The sequence below is a fragment of the Xenopus laevis genome, chromosome 1L, assembly GCF_017654675.1.
Source record: "Xenopus laevis strain J_2021 chromosome 1L, Xenopus_laevis_v10.1, whole genome shotgun sequence".
Taxonomy (NCBI): Eukaryota; Metazoa; Chordata; class Amphibia; order Anura; family Pipidae; genus Xenopus; species Xenopus laevis.
Genome location: NC_054371.1, coordinates 154,746,993 through 154,755,796, shown reverse-complemented (window position 1 = coordinate 154,755,796; position 8,804 = coordinate 154,746,993). Strand labels below are relative to the sequence as shown.

The following is an 8,804-nucleotide window of genomic DNA, read 5'->3' as shown; positions in this document are numbered from 1 at the left end:
CATGTGCAGTGAATCAGCAAAATAGAAGATGGGGAGCTACTGGGGCATCTTTGCAGGCACAGATCTTCCCTGCTTAATGGCTGTGGTCGCTTTGGGCAGGTACAAAAGCTCAAAACATAAAACATTTATAGCCTACTTATTCTATTCTGCTTTAAAATAGATGCAGATTGAATGGTGAGCAAGTAATATGCAGATAACCTCAATAACTGCATATCTGCCTTGAGAGTTGAGTTGTCAGCTCTCCAAGGCATGGAAATGTGTGACAAAAAAAAAAAAAAAATAAGTTTTCCCTATAGAGCTGCATACCTGCATTCTGATTGGTTACCATTTCAATTCAAGAAAAGGCATTGCTTCACCCCCGCCAAAAAAAAAAAAAAAAAAGCACAAAGGCAACCACGATAAGGACGAATTTTCAGAGCAGTCCTCATTTTTTGCCAGCGGTCAAAGAGAGTATCATCTTCAGAATCCCATCCACCGCTGTATATACAATATTGTCACAGCTTTAAATGTATAAAAATTTCAGATGAATGGGAGGTATGCCCCTGGCTAGGTGGGGCTTAATGCTTTTTAAACCTTTAAGGCTGCAGAGATCTGATGCAGGGGCTGGCTGGGAAGGTATGTATTGAGCAGTTAAGTTGTTACAGTTCTGATTAATTTGAAAGAATTCATAAAACGGAAGCTGTGGCCATTCTCTACCATGTATGTGTCTGGTTTCTATTTATTATGGTTTGTGTTAAGGTAATTATAAAAATGCTAGCTACAACTCCTATGAGCCAAAGTGTGCAATGCAGAACCTCAATCTTTATTAAGTCTATTTTATGTGACCAAATTATGTATATTTAATTTATACAAAACAAACTTTCTTTAGTGCCATGGGTCTCCATCTTCGGTCTGTCAGAGTGGAAATCAAGACAGATCGAGAAGAGGAAGAGAAAAGAAGAGTACAATCAAGACAAAAAAGAACAATGTTAAATAGTGCAGATACGAACAAGTATGGAAGAGATGCAGAGAGACTAAAGCAAGTATGGAAGAAAGAATTGAGAGATCCTGGCTTTGTAGCAATGGTGCCAAGCTACAGATCCACTAGGGGTCCAAGAGCAGATCAAGTATAGAACTATAAAGACCAAACAAAGGCACATTAACAAGTAAAATAATTTTATTAGAAATATTCCCAATTCTGCGGGGTCACGAACCAGCATGTTCCACCGGGCATAACTGGGACATATTGACAGAAAACACAGACTAACTGTACAGCATGTTCAATCTGCTATATTTTAGGGTGCCTGGCTACCGAGTTGAAATGGCCTGATCAGTCCTAGCATTTCAGGTTGATGTTAGCGGTTTTTGGGGAAATTCATCTCTTATGCAGCCAGGTAAGGGAATTGGCTTGAGATAGGGTGCACTGCAGCTCAATTTAGTAGCTGTGTCAAGAACACAATCGTCTAGACTTACATCTTCACAGTTGCCATGTGATGACAAGGCAAGATATTTGTAACCCATTATATTCATGTAGGCTCATAGTGGAATATCCAGATGCGTTACTAGACAGCTTAATGTTTTAATGGATGATCGCTTTAATTCTTCTACAGAGTGACGACATGATGAACACCTGAGAGAAAATTTTAAGAGGTTATTTTCAATTGGTATCTGTAATGCTTAAAATATGGTTACTCATTTAAATAAGCTTGGGCTATATTAAAAAAAACACTGTTCAAATGACAAATTAATTTTGCAATTGGGTTTGTCACTTCCCCCTGGCTAGATACAGCTATTTTATTTTGCAGGTAAAGCAAGAGATCTAAAGTACTGTAAATAATATATATATTTGTATGACCCCGCAAACTTCAGAAGGCAAGGACAGGCAGCCAGTTTGCCAGAGCATGCCTCTGAGTGAAAAAGGTCAGTTTCTCTTTGACAGCCTAAAATCCCATAGCCCATGTCTTGGGGCAGAGAGAGGAACAGCTGTCAGGAACATAAAAAAGAGCAGTCACATTTGTTGCAGTACCTAGTTATCCTCAAAGAGTAATTTGCCAAGAAAAAAAAAGTTAAGAAAACAAACATTTGTTGCCATGAATCAAGACTGCATCACTGTGCACTATGCCTTGCAGGCTGGTCTACTTTACAAACAAGATTATGCCTTTTTTCAATAAATCATACATGCATCAGCAAGCCATGTTAACTAACAGAAGACTTCCTGGGTACCTGGTATTTGCCTTCATATAATTCTTGCGCTATTTGTCACCAAGCTGCACTCACTTCATTTCTTGCCAAGTTTCATTGTTCAGCCTGGAAAAAAAAAAAAAAAAAAAATTATAGAACAGTGTATGGAACTAAATATTTGATTTATAAATTTACTCACTCAACCACTCATTAGGTTAAAATACACACACACATGTTCTATGTTTTTAAATATAATTGGTAAATATCCTGGATAGTGACCGTCGAATCTAAGGGGCTTTATTATTCATGGCGTGTATTGTGCAGTGGTTGGATGAGGAAAAAAAACAAAAAAGCCCCACTGGTGATGTTCCATAGCAATCAAGCAATTAGATTTCAAGAGTCACCTACAAGTTAGAAAACAAAAGCAAAGATCTGATTGGTGGCTATGGGCAGCATCACTGTGAGGTTTGTCTCCAATGTTTTACACAGTATGTTAAATAGGTCCCCAAGTGTTTCCTTACTATGATGGTCCTAGTATGTGGCAAGCATGGTAACTCTCAGAATTCCCTATATAGCATAGAATGATTCTTTAGAACACACAAACGTTTGTATAGAGAACAATGAGACTGATCAGGGCATGTGCATAATCATAGGATTCTCAGGTGAAACACGGACTATGCAATCTCATCACATCAGGCTCAGTTATAGAAAACTGTACCATACAAAACACCTACTGTCATTTTTCAGTGAGACAACATTACTACATTGAATACAGGGAGCTTCTGGTAAAGGAAATGTCAAGCCAAAAAATGTTTTGCCTAATTAAAGCAAAACAATTCTAAGCAACTTTGCAATATGCATGCATTACAATTTTTCTATGGTTTATAAGTTATTTGTATTTGCATTGCTATTGAAAGCAGTGTTTGTCCCTTTTTATTCTCTGTCCTGATGGCTCAGACTGTTGATACAATGTAAGACAAGGCAGCTGATTAACAGATTGTCTTTGATGGGGAACCAAAACTGTTTAAAAGGTTAACTAGGAGATTGGCAAATGCTTCTTTCAATAGCTACAAAATTTTAAAAGTGTTTCAAATATTGAATGTTTCTTAGAATTGAGTTTCTTACTAGGCCAATTTTTATTTTGGGGTTGACTTGCCCTTTGAAAGGCCAAAAAAAATTAATAAAAAAAAAAAAAACACTTCCATTTATTTGTCAGGCACTATATGCAGATGGGGCATGGTCACCCCAGGAATGAACATTTGCCTAACGTATTGTTTGTTTCAATATGCAAGAGACTTTTTGCACAGAAGAAATTCTTTTATAGCTATAATGGCTCTCCCCCGCCAACATTCCCATTCCTTATGGCCTGTTGGTAATAAGTATCTCCGATTTACATACCTTAGTTTGGTTCGTCTTTCGATCAAACTCAGAATGTGGCCATAGCTTTCTAAAAGATATAAAAAAAAAAAAAAAAAAAAAAAAAAAAAAAAAAAAAAAAGTCGAGGTTATGGATTTTACAAACCCAAGCAAAGATTCCCAGTAACAAAAGAATGCTTGTTCAGTGCATTTACATAATCATTGTATTCTCAGGTGAAACACGGACTATGCAATCTCATCATGCCAAGCTCCACTAGTCACAAACTGCTGTTCCTCTGTTACAGAACTATTAAGGCTTTGTTTCAATGATAAAGACTTAGAAGCTGGAAAATTAGGACCATGCCAAGTGCATCCTAAAAGTTAAATGGTGAACTTGCCCTTTAAATATTTTATAGCAGAAGCCATTAGAGCACTAACCAAGTCCCTAAAGTACTATGGCCATGCTTACTTCACCTTTAAATGTGCTTTTAGTATGTTATAGAATGGCCAATTCTAAACTTTTCAATTGGTCTCAGCTATTTTTTTTTTTAGTTATTTGCCCTTTTTCCAGCTTTCCAATAGGGGTTACTGACACTATCTAATAAACTTGTGCTCTGTAAGGCTGTATATATCTTTTGTTATCGCTACTTTTTCATCTATTCAGGCCCTTTTTTTAATTAAATATTTCCCTATAATAATTAAGCAGTACTTTGTACTTAATCCAAACAAAGATATAATTAACCCTTATTGGAAGCAAAACCAGCCTATTGGGTCCATTTTACATTTCCATGATTTTTTAAGTAGATGTGAGGTATGAAAATCGAAATTAAGCAATGATCCCTTATAAGGAAACCCCTAGTCCTGAGCATTCTGGATAACAAATCCCATATCTGAATATTTGATCATTGCTTAGAATTAGGTTCTTACTAGGCCAATCTTTATTTTGGGGTTGACTTGCCAAAAATAAAAAACCCAAGTATTTTTCAGACACAAAGTGACTTTGGTGTCTATTATAGACAGATTAGTATGCTTACAGTGAAACTTTGGCTACAGCTACGCCATTACCAGGACTAAATATCCTAGGGTGACGCCTGCTTCAAATTACACCATTTTTAAATCTACAACTGATCCACTAAAGAACACTTCTAAACTGAGCTGCTATTCATTCAGAATTAGACAAATGTTCTTGGATTTAAGTTCCTGAATCCTGAGGTGACAAGACCCCAGCTTCAGGTTTATTTCAGTATGCAAGTCAGACAGACTAGTTTTTTGGACATAAGATATTCTCAGTCTTATCTAAGTGGATAATAACTGTTGGTAATAAGTAGCTCAGCTTTTCATACCTTAGTCTAGTTCATCGTTCAATCAAACTCAGAATGTGGCCATAGTTCTGAGACATCTAAAAAGGTAAGAGTCAAAAAGAAGAGGTTAGCGATTTTATAAACTCAAGCAAAGAATCCCAGTAACAAAAGAAGCTTGTTCAGTGCATTTACATAATCATTGTATTCTCAGGTGAAACACGGACTATGCAATCTCATCATGCCAAACTCTGCTAGTCAAAGAAGCTGCTGTTCCTGTCACAGAATTTTTAAGTCTTTTGTTCCCATAAATATGTAGAAGCTGGAAAATTGTGAATATGACAAGTGCATGCTATAAGTTAAAGGTCAAATTGTCCTTTAAATGTTTTTTAGAGGAACCATTATAACACCAAGCCCATGAAAGTAGTACAGTCATGCTTACTTTACAGAAGGGGATTAGCAAAAGGTTGTGTCATCATTCTGAGCAATATCTGCTTACAGCAATAGGAAGATGCTACAGAATGTCTTGAACACAAGATAATGGTTAAACTTTCTATTATACCATAGCCCTGAAGCACCCACAGTTGCATTGTTTAGTCCCAAAAGGGCATTTTTTTTGGATAACACAAGTGAACCCACTTCGTGTATGTGGATGTACCATACCTTTATATATGGCCTCCTGCACAGGCAGATAGCTGCAAAGTAAATACAAAACAGTTAGAACTTACAGCATATAAACTAAAAATGCAATGTAAAAACACAGATTGCGGACAGTTATATTCTAAAACGTTTTACAGTTATATTTAAGATGAAAAATCTACAAAGATTAAAAAAAATTAAAAAAAAGATCCAGAAACAGAGGAAAAGTGGAAGTGAAAAAAGCTCACCTTCCAACTCTTCAGTTCAGTTGGTTTCAGAAAAAAGACCGTTCCAAATTACTTTCTATTCTCTGTGTGACCGTATTTTGAATATTGAAGTGTGAACAGTCTTTTTTTTTTACTTTTGTCTAAAGCAGCTTGTATCTAAATTAATACATTTCTTATCTTTGTCCCTGCTGAGCAGAATGTCTGGGTTTCAATTGATCCAATAGTCGCTAATGCTCCAGAGATGCTGCTGTAAAATGTTGCAAAATTAGAGCCTGCGCCTGAATTACTGAGCTGCCAGACACACAGGAACATTCAACTTTGATTAAAGAAAAAAAAATGGAAAGCAGTTGAAAACAAGTCTTCATTTCTGGAGAAAAACATTAAAACTCACATTTAAAGGCCCAAGTAATCATGATTCAACGATCACAATTCTTTGAAAATGTTAAAAGATTCGTCCATTTTACGCAAGCCCTTACACTTGCCCTATAGTTATGGCCCACGTGTTCCATTGAATGCAAGATGGTCGCCTAACTCTAACTTGAGGAGTTAGAAATGACAAGTAGAGATAGCAGCTACAGTATATAACTAGTCTGCTTATATTACAGCCTACCTCTACCAGCAGCTTCTTTCACAAGATATTACTAGGACAAAAACCACACACGTGCTTAGAAATGTACCTACTGACCTGAAGCCATAGCGACACCGCATGCACAAATACAGCGCTCACACTTTGCCCTTCCTTATATTGCTTGACCCTCCCACATCCGGTTTGTTCTCGAACACACAGCAACGCCCCTCAGTGACCTCACATGGCAGCCCATCTTAGAGGAAGTCCCATTTTAGTGATGTCAGAGCATGTGACCAAGATGGGAATGTGAAGCTAAGCTACGGTGTCCGTTTCAGGACATTCTACCATGGGGTTGCAGCACTGCTTGTAACAGAATTAGATAGAATTGGTGCAGCTTTTCTGGCAGTATTTGCTAGAAATATATTTAGATGTAAATGATGCACTTATTTAATTTGAAACATAACTTTAAAATAATTTGTTTAAAATAATGAATATGAATTACTGAGGTAATCAATGCATTAAACCAATTAATAAGGACTCTTGTCCATACAGAGTACACTGCGCGGGTGATGCTGAGTCGTTTCAGTTTATGCTTTTAATTGCTTTTCAAGCTATACCCACAGACACTGGGACTACACACACTTCAGTGACAGCCATAGAATACAATGGCTTTAAAGGAAACATTTATCATACCTCCCAACATTTTGGAAACAGAAAGAGGGACAAAAAGATTTGCCGCAAAAATGTTTTCACCACACCTAGTTTTGTGGCCACACCCCCTAATTATCATGTCCATTTTACAAAATTTGGTAGGTTATGAAAGTTTGAACACATTTCTATGGTTTTAATATGTTGTTACAGTTTTGCTAATGAAGGTATATTGCCCTTTAAGCCGTGAGTCTTCTTTCTTATCTTATATAAAACTGTTACAAAAGCATCTTAAGTAAGTGTTCTGGGCTCTCTGCCAAGAGCCAATTAAGTTAGAAACTTTTTATCTTTTTCTGGCTGTTCAGTGCAGCAGATCAAAGAGAAACTCAGGAAATATCAGTACTACTCTGGGACTGTTAAAAGCGGGACTGTCCTGTTCAAAACGGGACAGTTGGGTGATATGTCATATTCAAATATAATAATCATCTGTCTTCAGTATATGTAATTATACATAAAAAAAAACCATTTTGAAAGCAATTTACCTCCTAAAACTCAGTGGCGTAACTCCCGGGGGAGCAGGGGGTACAATTGGGCCAGGGCCCACACCTCCGCAGGGCCCCCCGGCAGTCAGGGACAGGCTTATCTATATTAAATTAATTAACCGGGCTTACCTGACACGTCCTCACAGGCTGGCCAAACTGTACCACCAAGTACTAGATACATGCCCTAAATGCAACCTACCGGTGGGCACTTTTTTTCACATCTTTTGGGAATGGCCAGTCATTAAAAATTTTGGTCAGGGGTTTTACTGTACATTAATTAAGATATTGACCCTACCCAACATCCGAAAATATGTCTACTTGGTGTTCTGGAAGACTTGGGTCTCTTACCAGCTATTGTTCTATGTAAAGTAAGCCATACCGTTGACATGGAAATTCACATATGTTCCAGCATTTAACCTCCAGAAAAAAACGAATTAATGACGTGTTACCCAAACAAAAACAAGTCTACTTGTCTAGAGGATGCCCAGTTAAGTTCAATGCAATTTGACTGAATGCTCAGTCTGTATAATTAGATATGACTCACAAAAGTCTACTTAACTCTACTTCTCTCTGTTTTATTCTTCTCTTCTGTCTCATCTAACCTTTTTTGATGTAACAGTTAAAGCATTAAATAAAAACTTGAAAAAAAAGATACACAATATGATTGGATGTGGAGTTGTTACTAAATACTGATGTAAGGACACACTTACTGTGCACGTGCAGCCAGATTTTAAAGAGAACTTGAAGAAAAAATTGGGGAAATGCTTAAAATTTGGAAAAACGTGGTAGGATGATCGGAGACTGGGGGGACAGGGCCAAATTTGGGTAACTCATGAAAAAATAGGGGGGGGGTTAACAACTCTGCAAATGTGGCGGTGGGGTGGTGTTATGAGGTCATGAGGAGATGTGATGGTTTGATGAGTAGCTGGGGGGCTATTGCTTTCAAGCTGGTCAGGCAGAGGAATGGGCACCATTGCCTAGGGCATAAGTACCTCTTGGCCCAGAACTATGTATAGATTTGTACATTACCCCTTAAATATTTCGATTTTTCCTAAGTGAGCCTCTGTGTATTTGATATTTCCATAAAATAAAAGCACTAAAAGCACTGAATATATAGATAAAATAAAAGCACTGAATATACAGATTCTTCACCTTCACGAGGTCTATAAACAAAATTTTAGCTATGTAATCATTGTACATATTTTATTTATTATTAAAATATATACAGATCTAAAACTTGCAGCAGTATAATTGGAGTTTTATAGAGTAGCACAGCTTTTTAAACACCATGTTCAATAGCAGTAAAAATGCACCACGAGGAGGGTGGAACAAAAAACAAAAAAATTAAAAACCACCAAAAAAAGCA

At 37.0% G+C, this 8,804-nt stretch overlaps 1 long non-coding RNA gene and 1 other non-coding gene across 6 annotated transcripts; both read right to left on the bottom strand.

Moving 5' to 3' along the window:
• Positions 1-1,138: 1,138 nt before the first annotated feature.
• On the bottom strand, positions 1,139-6,539 carry LOC108715080. 5 transcript variants are annotated; one of them, XR_001935436.1, is made up of 6 exons: positions 6,366-6,539; positions 5,478-5,509; positions 4,860-4,915; positions 3,559-3,607; positions 2,203-2,286; positions 1,139-1,609 (listed from the first exon to the last, which is right to left on the bottom strand). It is a non-coding gene; the product is annotated as an uncharacterized LOC108715080 (long non-coding RNA). The 5 variants fall into 5 exon arrangements; XR_001935440.2 differs by having other exon boundaries at positions 6,358-6,413; XR_001935447.2 differs by lacking the exon at positions 6,366-6,539 and adding an exon at positions 6,072-6,351.
• LOC121396262 lies at positions 1,824-1,968 on the bottom strand. Its single transcript, XR_005962923.1, has one exon. It is a non-coding gene; the product is annotated as a small nucleolar RNA SNORA79 (small nucleolar RNA).
• Positions 6,540-8,804: the final 2,265 nt, after the last annotated feature.